Below are 19,738 nucleotides of genomic sequence, written 5' to 3' on the forward strand. Positions count from 1 at the left end.
AGCATTACTAGTTTTGAACTAGGAACTAGCCCAATACAATTAATTCTTCCTTTCTTCCTTTCGTTTAAGCATTATTTATTATTGATCGCCATTTAATAAGATTCCAGGAGGATCTTAGCTGATTCTGTTAAAGGATCTGATAGAATACTCTGAAGAAATCCAACATCGAACAAACATGCTTTTAAATTAGTTAAGAGTAACATTCCCTGATTCTGAATCTTGCTTCATTCCAAGTGTTATAGATCTTCAAAACTTCCACACTTATCACAATTAGGAGAATTTTTTTTTTCATAAGAAGCCTAAAACTTTTTGTTTGGAAATGTCCGGACCTAAGACAATGAGCTGTAGTAACATATAACCTTTTTACTTTAAATCTGGCAAACCAAGGTATGTGAGGAAGCTCACTTTGCATGGTACGATACCAAATTCCCTTAATTTTGATAATTCCTAAAAATACTCTTTCCAATTACATTGTCATATTTATGGGAATTAAATAATGCAAGAATACATAAATACACAACTTAAATAATATAACGCAAGTTTTGTGTGAGATTTAAATGTATTTAAAATTCGCATTTAAATCTAACATTTTCAAAAGAAGCGTCGCTGATGCATTTTCATTTATGTCTCGAGTTAGTCACCCTTTTTTATTTCATATTTAGTATGTCATAAGTCAAATTAAATGAAAACTAAAAGTATTTCAAACGATTTATTTTTTGTAAATGTATAAGCTCTTTTCAAGGTACGTAATACTTTAGTGAATAAAACGAAAACAATTCTATTTCAATGGCAAGAGCGATGTCAGTTGGACTTGTCAAATGTAGACATCTAGAGGAATAGAAAATATTTTTTATACGATGAAAATAAATATTTTTATGTTTGTTTTAATATTTTTAATAAATTTTAAATTTTGCAAGAGCATTTCTTATAGGAACTATACGTTATACAATGTTGTCCCAGTTGAAAGGTATCAGTTAGTTTTTCTAAAAAATCTGGAACAACAGAAGTACTTAAATGTGATTTTTTGGACAAGGCCGTTTAAAATGTACAATGATATTCAAATACTGGTCGCTCCAAATGACCTGGATATGTTTAAAGAGAGGTTAAGACATTTCCAAATGAAAGGAGTGATATTGACTAGTGACATACAAAAGTAAGTAACACAATTGTTGATTATTTATAACTTATATTTGCAATATTAAAAAAAGTTTCGAATGCCATTGAAGACAACCCAATTTCTTGTCAAATCTTCTTTGCATTTTATGGATTTTCACTAAACTTATACCATGTAAATTAACTAAAAGTACATATAAATTCATCAATTCTGATTGAAATCATCCTTTACTTGATGTAAGTACAGACAAAGCCAGGTATATAATTTTATATTACATAATTATTTAAATGATTTCTAGATTTTTTGATCATCAAAAAATTCGTGGCTACACACGTATGCAGATAGATACATTTGCGTGGGATTCTTATCACAATTTGGAAGGGGTATATCAATGGATGACTGATATAACTTCAAAATATTATGAAAAAATCGCTTTGAAAACTGTTGGAAAATCTGCTGAAGGCAGAGAGATATTAGCTATTGAAATCAGAAATCCAAAAGCAAAATCAAAGGTTATAGTTGAAGGTGCAATCCATGGTAACGAATGGATAACAACTGAGTTCGTCACTTATCTTGCGTATAAACTTATCAATGCCGATAAATCACTGAACTCGCGGTTGAAACAAGTGGCAAGGAAGTATCACTGGTTCCTGATACCCGTCGCAAATCCTGACGGTTATAATTATAGTATGACAGTTGTGAGTATCGAACTATTTCTGAATAATAACAATACGATAAATTTGACAATTTAAACTTTGGTACTGAAAGAAGTATTAAAATTTATGAAGACATCATAGTTTTTAAAACAAATAAACAATAAATGTTAATAATGGACGTAATAGCAGACAAAGATAAAACTGTTATAGAAAAAAAAAACAAAAACGAAATTTTAGACGTTAAAACGATCTCTTCCATACAATCTCAGGGCAAGGACAGACATATTCTTATATTAATATGATATATACACGCTTACATCCTTATATGTAATTAAATCCGTAATTTTATTAGCAAATTAATGTTCTACGCAATTGTATAACTAAATTATTGTTTACAGGATCGTCTGTGGCGCAAAAATAGAAGAGACCTCGGCAACGGGTCGTTCGGGGTTGATTTAAATAGAAACTTTGACTACAGTTTTTGCAGTAAGATTTCGAACAATCTTTAAAAATATTGTAGTATTTTAAACAATACTTTGATTTTCTATAACAAAGAACTGATTGAAATTATTCTCTCTTACAGATCACGGAGGAAGTAACAATCCTAACAATGAATACTACTGTGGCCCGGAACCTTTTTCTGAACCTGAAAGCCGAGCTCTGTCTTACTTCATAGACAATAATAAAGGGAATCTGAACTATTATTTTGCTTTCCACTCGTACGGACAGAAAATAATTATTCCATACTCTGATAGAGTTAAACATATTGAAAATTTTTCGGAAATGGTAAGATGTCATTATTGTGATTGATATTTGCTAATGATGAAGTTGGCGTTTGTATTCTTACTGATAACATTATAGTCAGTAATTTTAAAGGAAAAATGTTTTCAAGTATATTTTTGTCGTATATAAATCCCATAACTCTTGTCTTTATGACAACATAGTATATCAAACACACAGAGAAACAAAGTCACTTAAAGTAATAAGAGATTATATTAATACGGGTAAGTGTTAAAACGCGTTTATTTTATTCCAACGTTGTGACGAATGCTTTGAAGAATAATGAAAAAATATTTTTTATAAAAATATTTCGCAAACATCTTTTTGTCTGTAATTTGAATACAGAGTAGCTTAGTAGGTCATGCTAAGCAAATATTAGATAGGAAAGTCACTAGACATAAATAGGCTGTTGCTTCATACAAAAGATTTATTTCAAGCAATGTTTGTCTTGAACGCTTCACGTGAGCATAAGAGATAGCGGATACTAATGCGATTAAATACATACGTCATGCGAGAATTTGAATAAAACTATGAAACGATCATTAGAATTCTGTAAAAAGGTCTCATACTATAGACTTGATCTTTCTTTGAATTAAATAATTACCGAGAACACTTCATTTGAATGTTTTATTATAAAAAAAATTAAGAGTCTGATGAAATATATCAAATATATGAGATCGTTTTCTATGTGATTTATAAAATAGACAGTTAATTTAATTTTATTGAAGATCATCACGAAATAATACCATCCGCTCCCGCCCACGTCTTCTCTGTAATTTAGCCTTGCGGTTAAATTCCGCAGGCCATAATTTACGGATGTTATTCATGATAGTTGACGTAGCCATGCATATCGTAGTAATGCATCTTTGCTATTCGGCTTCCCTTAAGCCTTTCAAAGCCATTAAGCAAATAGGGGACGTATGATACTTGTAGATACAATAATAATTTAGTGCCTGTCGTTGTTCTTGATACGAAAACAATATCGTAGATGGAAATATAAACGAATCAACTCTGTGTTGTACATTCTACAACTCCTTTCCAAACCAAACTACTTTTGACTATAAATGGACATGGATTCAATCGGGCTTGTTACTGAAGCCAATATTAATTGATATTTTTGCTCGAAAGTAGTAAAAAGATAATCTGGAGGAAAATTAAATATTGACTGAAATGAGTCTGAGTTTATAAATGTGTTTTTAATTTTATTTAAGTTTTAAATATAATCAATATGACATAACTATAAGTTAAAATCGGAGACGAACAAATGGTTCATTTGATGAAGGTGAACACTGAAAATCAAATCACTCGTAACACCATCAGTGATAACCATTGAATAAGAAATATTAATATCTTTGGTAATTGATAAATGCTAAGCCATATTTAAGAAATCTAATTATGACATTATATTGTCACAGTTTGCATCTCAAGAAATAGTTGTTTCTCAGTTACCTTAAAACAACGAGAGCCTTAAAATCTTATCATTTAAAGTCTCAACGCCTTTTCGTTGAGACTTTAAATTTAGTAAATAAATTTGTATCTGTAATTTATTCCTAATTATGTCATGGTATATAAAATATATTGAGGCATGAAAATATTTAAAATAAGAATTATTAATTTCCGTTCGAACAAAGAGTCCAAGTTAAGGAAATAAATCGAATTGTATCACAATTGAGATGCTTATGCAAACCGTAGACGCGCTCCAATGGAATATTCATGCGAGTTTTGAATTTCAAATCCCGTTTACAGGAAAATTATGGGAAACAAGCTATATTGAAAATGTATAAATTGAATGGCGTCAAATACGGAGTTGGAACTATTTACGACACGTACGGTAAGTGTGTGTATGAAGTGAATAGCTTATGAGTTCGTATAGAAAATTCTAATGAAATGGTAATATTTCTTATAGGATGCAGAATATCTGGCGACAGCATATCGTGGGTGAAGAAAACGTATAAAGTCAAGTAAGTCAATATGTATTTTAAAGCAGAAGAAATTATAATTAAATGGTACAGTCGTTACTTACATTGGGATCAGAGTAATGTATGTGATGTTGTCCAATATTAAAAAAAATATCATTACAACGAAACCTACTCCCTATAATAATTCCCAAAGATGGAAGAATGGTCTAGGTTAGTAAATAAATCAAAAATCATTTAAAGTCAAGATAAATCAGCTTTAAGTAAATTGCCGATTCAAGCTGCTTTGTGAGTACTAAATAATCTTAATGTACTGTGTTATTCCGATAATTTTGACAGCTATTTTTTGAATTCTTGTTACCTCTTGAATAATATTAATTTTCATTAATACACTCAATAATATTATGTTTAACTACAGTGAAGATCAGTTTAGTCAAATTGCAAACTTTCAAATAAAGATTTATTGTCAACATTACATTATTGTCTCAAGCTTTGTGGTTTTAATTTTAGGCATATGCATATTATAATATTCGATGGTTACAAAGTTATTACTGATGGTTCGATGTATAGACTCGCCTTCTGAAGTAAAGTATTTCCTGTTCAAAACTCAGTCTACAGCACAAATTGCGATCCTCTCAAGTTTTAACACACGTAACTCGATATTCATATAACTATACACGTCTGCCGTGCAGTTTAGATGTACCGCAATCTTTATCGTTTTTATTTCCAATGTTAGTTTTATTTTCACCCATGTAACTATTCTGAACTAGTTTATCAATTAAATTATCTATTAATATAATAATAACAATTATTGAAAAGAAAATAATTATATGAGTGGTGTGAAAATTATCAAACATTATTGATCTTTTTTTTATTATGTGTGATATTTTGATTTGGTGAAATACAAAAATTCTATAAAGTAGTAAATGCATTCTGAAGAGAAGTTCTCGTAAAAATTTAAACTTCGAACCAAAGTTGGCTCTATATTTAATGCTTACAAAATGCTCGTAGATTTTATACGCGAAAGTGCTTGGAACAGCCTCTGTAAATAATGTAACTGTGATGTTGATGTAGATAAAAAACTCAATTACCGTCTCATCTTACGTTCTGATAGCGAGTTTGTATCTGAATTCACAATTTTGATAATATCGAGCGTAGCTGTCTATTACAAAGGAAAATAAAATTTACACCAATAAGTGATTTATTAACAACAAATTTTTAAAGTAATCATTTTTTCGTGGCATCGGTAGGCGAACTGTCAAGTGGTCCACCTGATGGTAAGTGGTACCACTGACTATAAATATTGGTGTTGTATGAAATTTTAACTGAATGGAATGGTCCCTTGTGCATGTAGTCAAATAAGACTAGTCAGTTTCAGAGCATATTAGGAAATTTATGACAGAGGCATTACATCAGATTTATTATAAATAAAAACTTGTATCTAACAAAACACATATAGTACATAAACATCAAATTTATGCTTGGTTCTTCAGGTATCTGACGATTTTCAAATAGTAAACCGGTTCTCAGTTATGGTCATAAATGGAGTTCCTGAAACTGTTTTCTTGTTATTATAGATTTTCAAATTATTCTGGGTACAGCTCTAGTATCTGATGATTTTCAAATAGTCATGGAGTGCGAGTAAACATCAATGGAGTTCTTGATACTGATTTCTTACTAATAATATATTCTACTTCTCAGATACTCATTAGCGTTCTACCTCCGTGACAATGGCACGTATGGTTATGCACTACCACAGGAGAAAATTCAGCCGACTTGCAGGGAGATGCTCATAGGATTAGTGGAACTAATGACGGTCCGGCACAGATATGTTGGAAGAGAAATTTTTAGCTCGGCTTATATTTTGATACCGGTCCCATTACTTGTTTTGATGTTTTTATTTTTTATACTTTATTAAATATTTGATTTATTTTTAAATTTTTTTTCTCATCGATCCTAAATAGTACTACGGTACTTATTTCAAAGTCCGTTTTAGTATTGTCTATTATTGATAAGAGATTATTAATCTGAGGGATTATAAAATTGGATAATTTTTTATCAAAGTGTAAGTATTTTTTACTAGCTACCCGTCCCGGGTTCACACATAGACAACTTAAAAAATATTGTTTTTTCCATCTATGTAAGTTGAAATTCTTTGGTTTTAATCTACTAAACGTATTTATTATACATATAAACCTTCCTCCATCACTCTATTTATTGAAAACTTTAAAATCCGTTGCGTAGTTCAAAGATCTAAGCGTACAGACGGCGAGAAGCGACTTTGTTTTATACTATGTAGAGACAAATACAAAATTGTATAACGTTATTTAAAATTTACTCTTTTCTCGAATTCAGTATGATAAGTGAATTGAGATAACCAGGCTACTCTTAACATTGTAACTAAAAACGAATTAGACAAAAAAAAACGGTAACTACACAAGTATGTAAACAGCTTTATATTCAGTACGCGTTATATCGCCTTCACTTATAACGAGTGTGTTAATGCCTTTAATATTAAATATTAAACCTAAAGAGAAAATGAGTAACTGATTTTTAATTTGTTTGGTTTTTGTACAAAGTTTTTAGCTACCGATTAAATATTTATTACAAGGAAACGTCATTTTGACATTTACTTGATACAAGATGTGAAATCTCGACGGTTTAAAATATTAATCCAAAATCTTACTGTCATATTAAAATCACGATGAAATTATTAATAATATATATTTTAATAATATGCATCGGCCTGTGCACTCCAAAGAAATATTATAACCATACATTATTCAGAGGAATACCAGTGACGGAAAATGATTTAGATTTCTTCAATAATATAAGTAAAATTTACGATGTTGATTATTGGAGACTTCCAGGTCTCGTGTATAGACCTGTCGAATTCCTGATGCCGCCAGAAAAGAAGAAACAATTCGTCAAAGAAGCTGCAATCAAAGGAATTTATCTGACAACCCTCATAGAAGATATTCAGAGGTAACTTTGTATAATTGTTGAAATTCTTGCCGGTTCTTGATGGAATTCGATTATCAAACCCGCAGTAGCTTCAGATTCATATAAATTCTCTCAAGTTGCATTTAAGAGGCAAATTGAATAACGATTTTAATTAATTTCAAATCAGGGAAGAAATCACTTGGAATCGGTAGTACTGAAATAAGCGATAATTTGAGATTATGTAATCGGAAAAACCAATACTTTTGGAGTTGTTTAAAATAACAGCTAGTTTTAAAAGGTTTTCTTTCAGCCTTTTATAATTCTGCGGTTAGCAATACACTGGATTTATTTTTTCGCTAGAATATTTTTTTTGCAGACCAAATAGGTATCTAAATAATGCTGGACCAATATTGTCGAATTGGTAAATCTTCATTTTTCGATTATCTTCCTTCCAAAATATACTGTTTTTTGGATCAGATGCGTGGTCTGAACCGAAAATTGCATCAAGTTATTAAATCCGTGCACCACTGAGCTTAGGAGTGCATGTGTTTATAAATAATCTCTAGTTTAATGGTCAAGGAAAAGCATCACAAGGAAGACATTTGTGTAACCGTCTTGAATTGTCATCGCTGCAGTGTGGTAGGATAAGATGCAAAATATCTTCTTAATAGAAAATGAGTCATCTGTCTGGAAATGGTATCTCCTGCAAAGATAAATAATATTTAGGCAATGTTTAAGTAAGAGACCACATAAAATATCGATCAAAAATTGTTTTTGTACTGAAAGTAACACTTCTTATCGAGATTTACAAAAAAAACTTGCTATGAAATAGGTATCACCAGTATTATATATTCAAGCATTCTCATAAAAGCACTTTAAATCGTAAACCTTCAGTAAGTATTGAATTAATTATAAGCTATGAATAGAATCACCACTGAAATCGCAGCTATAATTATTTATCAGCCGTATTTATATAAATAAAGTAATTATCCATTTATGTTTCAGTGCATTCGATTTGCAAACGGTAAAAACGTACATAAGACGTAACATGGAATCTTTCGACTGGTCCAGCTATTTCCGACTGGACGACATTTACAATTGGCTGCAGGATCTAAATAAACTACATCCAAAGTCAATGCAATTGATGAATATAGGAAAAACGATCGAGAAACGCGATATTCTGGCAGCTCGGGTTGTGCTGGATAAAAAGAAGAACAAGTAAGGCATTTGTTTCAAGTTTTATCCATAGAAATAAATAAAATTTAAGCGTCTGTCTGTGTTTCCAAAATGCATAAGTCTATGCAAACCATTATTTTTATTTTTGTCTGTATGTCTGTTTGTCTGTTTTTCAGGGGTAATCGTCAAACAAATGCTTTGTTTTATTATGGGGAGTACTCCAGGGTACTATTTTAACTTTATTTCATTAAAGGTTGTTTCGAGTCAAAGTTTATAGTTCAACTTGAAATTTTATGTACATGTTGAAATTTTAAGCAAAACTATAAATGTAGATAGTTTATAATAATAATCACTAAAACTGTTAACGATAATTATCTTAATTTTTTCGGGAATAAGATAACAGTTTTGCGGCCGTTAATTCTGAAAAGTAATAATTTTTTTAGTATAACTTGGCTTTGGTATTCAATTTTTAAAGGTTTAGCTTTCGTGATATCAATATGTAAATCAACGTAATTAATCAGGCTATCTAAATAAAAATATGAAAATAACCACCCCTTTGGCCTAGCAGGTGCATAAGGCTGCAAATCTAGAAAGTTCTAGGTTAAAATTCTTGTTTTAGGTAAAATCCTATGGGAGTTTCTGTCAATAAATTCTCAATGTAATACATGTATATTATTAACCAGCACTTTTTGGACGACTGATTCGTGTCATTCTTAGGGATATATAGATAGATATAATATAGATTACATACTGAGTACATAAATATATAGACACCTATGTACTCACGGGAAGGTCTTAGAAGAAATAAATGTAACAATAATTGAATTGTATCATTCATTCTAGTTCTTCTTACATTTAACCCCTTATTAAATTACAGGCCGAAAGTAATCGTAGAAGGCGGTATCCATGCCAGAGAGTGGATTTCTATAGCTTTCGTCACGTATTTCCTGCATCAGATCGTAACAGCTCGAGAGTCTAATGATATGGCTTTGACAAAAATAGCTAAAACATACGAATGGTACTTTGTCCCGGTGCTAAACCCTGATGGATATGAATACACACATCTTAAGGTACGGTATCTTATGTAAGGTCATCTTGTTTTCTGCCTCGCACTACTCTGTGGAACCAGCTTTCGCCGGCGGTTTTTCCGAACCGATACGACTTGGGAACCTTCAAAAAAAGAACATAATCCTTCCTAAAAGGCCGGCAACGGACCTGCAACCACCCTGGTGTTGCAGATGTCCATGGACAGTGGTAATCACTTTCCATCAGGTGAGCCTCCTGCTCGTTAGCCGCCTATAACATAAAAAAAAACCACCAATAATGATTTTATTCGTGTAATTGTTATAAAAAATATAATTAGAATGCTGACTGCAAAATGAGCCACGAGCTGGTAATATAACGACCACGCGTAAAAGTGAGAAGCTTTAAGAAATAAAAATTAATACGCTGGCCAACTTGGAAACTTACATTGATAAAGTTAGTTCCCTTGTATTGCCTTTGATGATATATATGTTTTGAGGTAGCATTATTGAAATTTTGGGTTGTATCAAAGAAAAAGAACTCATGTATGAAGAAAAATTTCTACCGCCCTAGGAATATTATTTTTTACTATATTTATACTAGAATCTCATTGACAAAAAATAACCGACGAAGATTATTGGAATCAATATAATAAATACCCATTAATATATATATATATATATTTGCTTTAAATAGAAAAATGCGTAATATTGTAAAGATAGTTTGGCCGCAATATCATTGTAACAAAAAAATATTCATTTATAATTTGTATAGTACACCTCAAAATAAACCAATGACGTCAAACTCGATAACAAGACTAGTATCTAAGCAAGCGTCTAATGTATAATCCACCTACCAACTCATTTATCAATTAGCACTAATATTAAAACGACTTCTTAGATTCGCTTTCATAATATGGAATTTAGTTATTATACACAAGTAAAGCTTACATGAACCTTGTATATATGAATTGATATAATGTACCAGTTGTATATAATCCTGTGTTAATGAAGTCATGGAACGATAAATTTGTTAAAGAACGAGGCGCTTTAATTAAAGGTCTTCTGAAATCAGTCGCTTAATCATTGAGTCTAATATAATCAGTAGTAGAGAAACAAATCATTTAGTCCAAGAAAAATACTGTCGAAAATAATGTTGCTTCATTAAAATATCTAAATTGAAGATTTTTCAATTGGAATATGCACGAATTGTCTATTAAATATATTATAGAATGTCGTCTAGGGGAGAGCGAGTATTAGACAACACATTAAAAAAAAGACCATTTTTTTGCAAATATCTCATAAGCGTTCAAATATACCATAGTGTTTTCTACTGTTCTGTACAACTGTTTTGAACGTATATAAATTTATATAATAAATTTGGACACTAGTTTTTCATACCAATTTTTTATTTGATTTACTTCTCATCCAAAAAAATTGTGAGTTTGCTTAAGACTGGTACATAAAAACAATTTGTTAATTTTATTTTTAGGCAATACATGAAGTTTTCTTTTACAGGATCGCATGCATCGCAAGAACGCAAACGATGTTGACATTAATAGAAATTTTGGTATCGCATTTGGAAGTAAGTTTCTGCATAGACTTATTTGGAATAAGACTTTCTTAAACACATAACCGCTACTAAGCTCCTCTTATAAGATCTTGTTGACATATTTTCTTAAAATCTGAGAAGCCGTTAAGGTGAGGGTGATACTAACATTTATAAACTAACGTATTTCGATATTTATAATATGAGTATGGTGATATTCTATTTTAAAAACTGCAAAAAGATATATAATTAGGAACTAAATATGGATTATAGGTAGAAAGTTGCTGAGTAATACCTAAAAAAATGGTACATTAGACGGATTACCAGGTATAGGTACAAAAAAGGAGGAAGGTTAGCTTTAATAACTTAATTAATCGACTGAGACTTTAACTTCACCAGCGTAAACTACCTCAAGGTTCGATTCTGACCCCGTGGGCATTTATTATAAACTCGGCAAAAGTTGTTATTAAAAATAGGCTATGGACTATTGATTTAATCTTAACTGTTGTTGAATCTGGCAATCTCGTCAGAAAGGTAACTATGCCCACGCACAAAAGCCTTCAGGGAATCGGAAACTCAAACTGTTTTATTAAAATTAAGGACAATCACTGACTTGTTATATTTACAAAGGACATAATAATCAAATGAAATACACTCAGAATATTCAAGTAATTCGACACAAGCATGTATTTTGTACCACGCTTACAATAGACGGGGAAAGGTAAAGCTATTGGGTTCGAAATGAAGACGATCTATAAAAAATAATTAATTTGGTTGCTTGTTATGTTATCAAGTGAACTATTCAAGCGATGAAAACAATACATTGCACGACATCAGGGATTCAGAAAAGTGTGACGAACACCTAATAAATAAAAATTCACAACATGCAACTAACTTTCCGCTCGTTTTGTCTTCTATATTAAAACCTCTTATATAATATTACTGTAGGTGTGGTAGGACTTTGAAACCCCGTCTGAGTTGGTGGTGCATTGGTGATGTAAGGATTGGTTGATATTTCTTGCAGCACCAATGTCAATGGACAGTGTTGACCACTAACAGTCTGGTAGTGGTGTACGTCCATGTATAAAGAAGTACATGTACAAATTGGGGACATCACATAGTGATTAGTTATGTCCTATAAACATCGGCTCTCCAAGAAATATAAAACTTATTTCACTGTCAATGACGAACAACATAATTGAAAAAGGATATGCTTTTTGTTTCTGTAATTTAAGTGATTTAATAACTCTTTAAGCTGTACCATCTCATCCGTTGGTCACCAGTCGGTGGTAACAATCAATAGGCCTGCACAAAACCTTGTTTTACTAGTCGAACATGGGTAGACTTTTACCTAAGTTTATATTTCTTGTTGACAGCTGTAGGTGTGAGCCACGCCAAGAATAGCGAAATATACTGTGGACCGACAGCGTTCTCTGAGGCTGAGAGTGTCGCTATGGGTAATTTCGTAAGAGAAAACAGTAAAAATCTTCAATATTATCTGGCGTTTCATTCGTATGGTCAGTACATGATTATACCTTACGCCTTCTCAACGAAACATCATGATAACTTTGACGAAGTTGTAAGTATTAAGTTAGATTGTAGATTTATCTAAATTGACAAAAAAATATAATTTTCAATCCGGGAATTGTATCCTAAACCTCATTATATATAAGCGCATAATCCAACCTAAATGTAAGACCAACGAGGTAGCTGACTATATGTATGTACGTAATATAAATATGTGTACATTTACAAGTCCACACAATTACGTGCACATTAATTTCATATATCCATCAAAAAACATAAATGAATTTTAAAAATGGAACTCGTAAAGTTCCGTCCATTTATAATGACATTTAAAATCTACATGACATGTTAGTAAGAACACAAACATATTATTCCTATAAGTTTCTCCCGTTTATTAGAGAATAAACAACAAGTAATGAAACAGAAACGACTATGAATACTGACAAATTCAGAGGCAATTACAGTGCGTACACTTGTAATATTACCTTGACTGCAACGTTTGTAAGTGGTTCTCGTAGCTAGTTAATCAGGCTGCAGATCTTGAGGTTCTGGATTCAAATACCAATAAAAAATCTGTCGCGAAATTACCAGCCATAGCCCGAAAATTGAAAGTTAGTAGGGTTTACAAAACCGCCCTAGAAAAGTAGGTTATCTTGTTAGTCCTGCACCTCAAGTTTTTCTATTTGTATCGAATTGCGTCCTTTGCGTCCTTTGGGCGTTTTTCGTTTATACCATACTCTACGAAGTTTAAAAGCGAATGGATGTGGTTCAATTTCATTCGACTAAAATATTATTCCTTACGTTGTTTTCTTTCAACGTCAATCAAGAGACTAATTTTATTATTATAAGCACAAGTTAAGCCCTTGAAAACTTAGTAACTTTGATCACCCAGTATGCAGTTAGACTGATTCAGACTGACGTTTCACAAGGCTATATCAACTGTAATATTATATGCTCTCTTTTGAATTTATATTTATTACTTTACAAAAGCAAACTTTATCTATTTCACAGAGAGATATGGGACTCTTCGCTGCTAATGCTATATCAAAAAGATACGGGACGCATTATTCCGTTGGTACAGCCTATGACACAGTTGGTAAAGAATTTATTTATTTATGGCAAGAAAGTATACTAAAAAAATGCAACAGTTTTTTTATTTTATTTATAACATTTAGGTAGACGGACTCGTAAATAGGCCATCTGATAGTAAAGAGCACCATTGCTCACAGATATTAGTACTGAAAGAAATATAAATAATTCCTCATATTACCAATGGGCCATCAACCTTGGGAACTAAGATGTTATCCCTTTTCCCAGTTATAATGGTTTACTGACCTTTCAAACTATATAATACTATATAACACAACAATATTAAAAATGGATATTGTAGTTTGGCAGCAGAATTTATGATGAGTGGGTTTTTCTAACAAATCCCTTTCAACAAACGTGCTTTACTCTTGGCTAGTACAGTTGATTGTCAAAATTGTCCTGGTTTACCAAAAATATATATAATATATGAGGAGTTCTGAGTATACGTTTGGCTGATATAGTTTGTTAAACTTAGACGAAGTCTCATCTGAATAATTTTTCAAATTAGACCAGCTTCACAACTGGCTTCCTACGAGGAGGACGTTATAGTATATTTATAGTGCTGATTGGTAACCGTGAGTATAAATTACAGGCTACATAACTTCAGGCGTAAGCGGGTGTTGGGTGAAAAAATCTTTTCAAGTCCCGTAAGTTGCATACAATACATTTTTTATTGAAACATTAGTTACGGTGAACTATTGGCAAAGACATTCTTCTAATGACACAGCTGATAAGATTGACTGTTCGCATGTGACTAGTCAGGAAGTTAATAAGAACGAATGAGACAATTTGTTTTGTTTTATATCTCGGTTTTGGATGAAATAGCTTGTTACAGTTGACTGTGCCCCCCATCTACGATAAGTTCTTGAACCTTTTTTCCAGATTTGTGGTGAATTGACATTACTAATTGGTCTTTATGATTCCTATGGTATTAGTGTTAAGTTAATAGCATAGGCAGGCGTACAGATGAATGAGTATAGACATTGCGCTGCAAGAAATTTTAAGTATTCCTTACATCATCAATGCCCCAATGACCTTGGAAACTCAGATGTTATGTCCCTTGTACTCCCTTGTAGTCTGTAGTTATTGGCTCACTCATCCTTCAAACCTGAACACAAAAATACTAAATATAACTGCTTGGCGATTGAATATATGATGAGTGGGTGTTACTTACTGACTACTTACTGACTTACCCAGACGGGCTCACACAAAGCCCTACCACCAAGTGAAAATTCAGGTTGACTGACCCATTTGCAATTAAAACAAAAAACATTTCAGATATGTCTTGACATTTGAATTGCGTGATGATGGAAAACACGGCTTTGCTTTACCAACAAATGAAATTATACCAACTTGTATGGAGACTATGGACGGTCTGGTCACCCTACTCTCTCCTGAGCAGAAGTTGAGTTATGTCGATAAGTTAAAGGGGAAAGGGGAGATGACAAATATTCTTGACGGTTTTGTTGTTATTTGGAATATTTTGTTGTTTATTATAGTCCGTTTTGATTGAAGTTTGGTTTTTATTCGATTAGCCATCTTTGATTTTTTTCATAAATAATTTGATGTCCGTAATTGATTGAAAATTAAGCAACGAAAGTGTAAAATGTAAGAGCCTGTTAATATTCCGTTGCTGAGCAAAGACGTACTCCGTCTTGAGGTTAAGGTTTGACTGTAGTGGAGAATATGAATGTGGGTGAACGTCTCACACTACAATATATTATAATTACGTTGTTAATACATATATATTTTTATAAATATATAAATCGAAATAAAGTAAGAAATATAGCATAGAATTTTATTATCAAATTCGAAACTCACTGCGGGGCACAAACGTGAAATGCCAATAAGTAATATGCGACTCTGACCACCACCAGGATAACATATTTTTTATCATGGCTTCGGTAGACGGACGGGCCGTTGGGCTATTGGCACTCTCCATATACATCAGCGCCGTACAAGTTATTAGATAACCAGCGGTACCAACCTTAGGAACTGAGATATTTCAACCTTTGTGACCATAGATACACTTACTTTTCAAACCAGAATGTAACAATACTAAGTATTACTGTTTAGCGGTAGAATATCTGATGAATGAACCGCAAAAGCATAAACCCTTCAAAATAGCCTAGCACTCCAAGTTTGTATTTTAATTAGACGAGTTAAGCAGGAAGTTATTTAAAGTATGATATACTTCAAATCAATTACAGAAGCTAATTTGAGGAGGATTCCACTGAAATTACGGTATAATAATATTAATATTAATTATAGCTTACCCAGAGCCGAGATGGCCCAGTGGTTAGAACGCGTGCATCTTAACCGATGATTTCGGGTTCAAACCCAGGCAGGCACCACTGAAATTTCATGTGCTTAATTTGTGTTTATAATTCATCTCGTGCTCGGCGGTGAAGGAAAACATCAAGAGGAAACCTGCATGTGTCTAATTTCAACGAAATTCTGCCACATGTGTATTCCGCCAACCCGCATTGGAGCAGCGTGGTGGAATATGCTCCAAACCTACTCCTCAAAGGGAGAGGAGGCCTTTATCCCAGCAGTGGGACATTTACGGGCTGCTAATATAGCATACATTGTAAAGAGTTATAATATATTATTATATATGATATTCAAAAATTAGTGAATTCAAAATTAGTAGTAATTCAATCTTAAATGTCTTAATAAGTCGATATTTGATTCTTTTTTATGTGGAAGCTTAATTGATTTATGATTTGTCTTATATTCTTTTTTCCCTAAAATGTTTTGTTTTTTTCGTTGTTTTCCCAAACAAATAAATAATTATTAATTTATAGTATTCACAGGTTAAGTTATTAATTATGTTCTTTCTAAGTTATTGTGATATAAAGTTGTTTCCTTAAAAAGGTATTCCAATAGTATTTTAATCTGCCATATTGTGTAATGTCGTTAAAGCTACTTCTAAACATAATTCTAAACAACTTAGAGGTATATTAGTAAATAAGGGTCGCTAGTGATGAACAACCAAAAGACATGCCTTTTTTTTATTATTTATTTAGAACCCCAACTATTGTACATAAAATACATTCAAAACACGCTTTACATTAAATTAAAACTAACTATGTATAACGAATTTCAGGAGAAACATTCTCATAGACAATTACAAAAAGAGATTTAAAAAAATACAAATCAATTAAAAAAGACCACAAATAATTAAATAAGAAGAACAAAATCAAAAAGAAGTAACCAATACAATTTTAAAACATGATTTAAATAAAAAAACTAACTTAAATCGACTTAAATATTGCCCTTTAAAATTGCTTTAAATATTATGTTGCTTGCTTCATTTTAAGGGATTATTAGAATTACTAATATTTTTATCCCTTAAATTAAGCTTAAAACTTGTACTAGGAAGGAAGACGACAATATATCAAGAGGTCAGGATCGAACCGGAATATTTTTAGATCGTTACCGCCCAGCCATGTTATTACATAGCTGGGCGGTAACGATCTAAAAATCTAACCCTAAAACTATTGACGCGCTATTGACGCTTTATAATATTCACATGAGTTATTTTAGTCAATAAATTGACAATGGCGACGAATGTTGGTTAATTTATAATCATGTAAACATAGACATAAGTCCAAAGGCCCAGTGGTTAGAACGAGTGCATTTTAACCGATGATTTCGGGCTGAAACTCAGGCAAGCACCACTGAAATTTCATGTGCTTAATCTGTGCTTATAATTCATCTCGTGCTCGGCGGTGAAGGAAAACATCGAGAGGAAACCTGCATATGTCTAATTTTAACGAAATTCTGCCACATGTGTATTCCGCCAACCCGCATTGGAGCAGCGTGGTGGAATATGCTTCAAAACCTTCTCCTCAAAGGGGGAGGAGGCCTTAGCCCAGCAGTGGGAAATTTACAGGCTGATAATGTATGTAATGTAATATTTCTGGTTCTTCTTTTTCTTATTTTCTAACCTACTTCGCCGGTTCTTCTGAGATCTGAGACGATTCTTTTGTAACGGAAGTAGATTTCTCTTGGCCAATCAATGCGTGTTTTTATTTATTGATTAACATATTAGGCTTTGAATTTTCTATTTTTATTAATTATTCAGATTTTTACTTTTATTGTGTGTAGGCACGTACCATTTTACATAGTTATTACCTTCATGTAAACCCATAATTGCTTAAATCGATCATAAATTCCACAATGAACAAAGTAATGACGTTATCAAGGGTGGTAACATGACTAATGATAGGAATAATCGTTTAGGCGTTACGACAAATCGCCTAATCACGTGACCCGGTGCCATTTATTTTGACGTAACCAACAAATCTACGACGACCCCTCACTAGCCCCGACCACTAACAAAAATGTTTAGTCAGATAGCAAATGCATAGTAACTGCCGGATCAATTTATGTCGGAAGGTTAACCTGAACGCGTCTACTCTAAGTCTAATTTACGTAATTGCTAATCGATTTTACGTTTTGTGGTGTAGTCATAAAGGTTATATTATCGTGTAGTCATTTTAATTACGGATTAGAGCGTTCACTTATTATATGGTGGATAATTATAGCGATTAAATTGGACTTTCGTTATTTTTTCAACCAAATCACTGTTGTTTTGGTCATAATATTATGAAATTAATAACATCAAACTATTTTTACTTAAACTTTAACCTTCGGATAATATTCTAGTCACTGGGTCTTAATGGCTCAGTAGGTTAAGTAAGCTATTGTAATAGAAGAGCAATAAAAATAATACTTTGTATTCAGTTCCTGGCCAATATAATAAATTATTTATATTTCCTACAATGCAAGTTTTTAAAGGCCGGCAACGCACCTGTAAGCCCCCCGGTATTGCAGGTGTCCATGAGCGGTGGTAATCACTTTCCATCAGGTGAGTCTCCTGCTCGTTTACCCACTATAATATAAAAAAGAGCCAAATATTGCTCAGAAATTTCAGGCACAATCATATTCATCTTTAATGTGAGCCCTTGCGGTTTATCCAAGTCATGGCTACTGCACCGTTCTCTCCTGACGCTAATTGTTCCTTTGCTCTTATAAGTAACTCTTAGAGCCAGTGCTCAATATACCAGGAGATAATCATGCCACAAAAGTGAATTTTGGTAGACCACAACAATTAAATTAATATTAACGAAGGGCGTTTTCTTCTAAACTCTCACATAATATACTAACTGAGAACCTTTAAGTATGAGGATACCTTCTTACTTGATATTTTGCTAATTTACAGTTTAATAGTTCAGTGATCCCATGTAACCCACAACCCATGCAAATGGATAATGCAACTGCGATACCAGATTTGATGGCGTTTTAGAACTTCATTCTTTCATTACTAATCATAGACTTGATCCTGGAATCTGGAGTGATCATGTACAATTAAGCGGTCAATGTAAATCTGTTTTCCTACTGCAAATACAATTTTGTCGACGGCAGTTTTAGTTTCCGCACTAATGCAAATGAACACAAACGCTGAGCCCGTTAAGTTTAAAAATCACTTGAGAACGCTCGAGATTAAGCAGAAAATCTACAGATACAGCAAAATTCTTGCCAACAGACGAGTGCCACTTCTGATCCACTACACTATTCTTTGTTCCACTCAAAACGCGTACAATGATGTTTAATTTCTCATTTAACCCAATTTCTAGTTTATGAACAATGAATAATTATAACAAGAATATTGCTGCAATGCTACGTAATAATTGGATTACAATTACGTGCCTAGCGCTAAAAGTGATTTATGATACGAAAAGTTCACGAACGATACGTACAAACACACGCTAACACGCACACAGAGATATCCATCAAACAAATTTCTGAGAACCTTTAAATCAAATTTACTAAAAGTAATTTATGGTTTTCTTAAGGATCAGACAACAATCGAGCATGCTTTTAAGTGCTTCGTTAGACACGGGAGAGTAAACATTGCCAAATTCCTGACTCCAAGTCAATACCGTTTTTATTTAAAA

The 19,738-nt window shown here is 32.4% G+C and overlaps 1 pseudogene; it reads left to right on the forward strand.

Annotated features, from left to right (window-relative positions):
- Nucleotides 1-950: 950 nt before the first annotated feature.
- LOC125071103 lies at nt 951-15,285 on the forward strand (annotated as a pseudogene).
- Nucleotides 15,286-19,738: the final 4,453 nt, after the last annotated feature.

This window comes from Vanessa atalanta, chromosome 18 (assembly GCF_905147765.1).
Source record: "Vanessa atalanta chromosome 18, ilVanAtal1.2, whole genome shotgun sequence".
Lineage (NCBI taxonomy): Eukaryota > Metazoa > Arthropoda > Insecta > Lepidoptera > Nymphalidae > Vanessa > Vanessa atalanta.